This window comes from Octopus bimaculoides, chromosome 15 (assembly GCF_001194135.2).
Source record: "Octopus bimaculoides isolate UCB-OBI-ISO-001 chromosome 15, ASM119413v2, whole genome shotgun sequence".
In the NCBI taxonomy this organism is placed as follows: Eukaryota; Metazoa; Mollusca; class Cephalopoda; order Octopoda; family Octopodidae; genus Octopus; species Octopus bimaculoides.
Window position 1 is genome coordinate 24,569,042 of NC_068995.1, and position 1,903 is coordinate 24,570,944.

Here is a 1,903-nt window from a genome sequence, read left to right on the forward strand (position 1 = left end):
CATTTTGCCCAACATGCTAATGATTCAGCTAGCTCACCACCTTAGTACTAGCCATATACTAAGGATGGTTTGTTTGACTTAATCTCAAACCAACAAATTTACATTATCCTTTAGCTAATGTAACTATCTTTATTATAATGGATAGCAGATGTGGCTGAGTGCCAGGTTATATGCCTTGGGGTCTTTATTTTTCTATCTCTATGATCAGAGTTCAAATCACATTAGAAGGAACTCTACTTTTCAACTCACAGAGAGGGTGTGTGTGTGTAATGGAATATGTAGCAGTTGTGTATTAAAGTTGATTAGATTATATTTTTTCCCCAATAAATTTGCAGTATTATACTGAAATTAGAAATCAATAAGCCTTCATCAACCTCTTCACATTCCACCATACATCTGAAAGCTTGAGAACTTGGCTGGAAGAGGGCACTTGCCATTTGTAGTCAAATTAGTGATGAATCTATCAAATACATTGATTAGCCCTAAATGGATTAACCTTTTGGGGTGCCTTATTTTATACTTTTTGTTTGCTTTTGTTTTCCATGTCTTTTCTTTTTCATAATTGATTCTGTTTAAACCCCACTGTTTTTGAAATTTATCCATGAAGTTTCCTTCAACCACTGCCATTCAGGCAGATATAATAATAATAATAATAATAATAATAATAATAATAATAATAATAATAACAATAATAATAATAGTAATAATAATTGTAATAATAGTAATGATGATAAGCCTGAAATTTTGTTGGGGAAGGCTAGTTGATTGCATCATCCACAATACTGGATTAGTACTTATTTTACTGACCCTGAAAGGATGAAAAGCAAAGTTGACCTCTTGTCCTGTTGGGGTCGATAAAATAAGTACTAGTTAAGTTTGAGTATTGGGGTTCATGTGACTGACTTACCTACATCTTCCAAAATTTCAGGACTTGTGCCTATAGTAGAAAGGATTATTATTATTATTATATAGATCAATCCTAACTTAATTTGATTTAAAATCTTTTTTCAAGTACATCATCACAGGAATTTGAAAGGACACAAATTGCTGTTTTGATCTTTTAGTATCATAGAGCTCAATTTAAAACCCTATAGAAATACTTCTAAAAATATCCTGTAAAATAAGAACACACAAGTCCCCATCACCAAAAAACAAAAGGCTGGAGAAAAATACCTCAGGAAAGTATTCTGCATACTAAATACACATATGGTACAGTCTTGCATATGTAATATAGTTGAACAACCTGGAGATTGTTCATACAATTAGTAGGTGAAAACTTCCTCAAGGAATCTTTAAAATATAAAAACAAAAAGCCAAGCTGATAACTCCAGTTATAAAAGCCAACTGGAATTTTTGCAAAATAGAGATATAATTTTTCTTGTTTGAGGCTAAAATGTGAAAGCAACAGACATATTTTGAGCTTACTAGATTTCCTCAATAAAGAATATCCTACTTTGCTGGCAGAACTTAGATGTGATCAATATGTAAAGAAATAGAAGGAATGCAATGATGTTGATTATAAATATCAACAATATAACGAAGAGTAAACACTGCACTTGTGATGGTTACAGATCAAGAGCAGTCTGTGATGGTTTTGGATTTTAATTAATTCCTGGAAGGAGTTTGTTGATAGTCATAACCAGTATCAATACATTATCTCTCCTTGATCATTTAACAGGCTTATCAACAGAATAGTATTTGCTTTACTGAGAAGGCTCAATAAGATTGAAATATGACCATTGCTTACACCTAATGGCTTTAAAAATAGGAGCCATTCTATCCACATGATCTTTATTTCTCAAAAATATTAGCTAAGCAAAGAAAATAATTCTCTCCTAACTCTGATGAGATATATTCAAATCAGATTCTGGAATAAATATTATATATATATATATATATATAT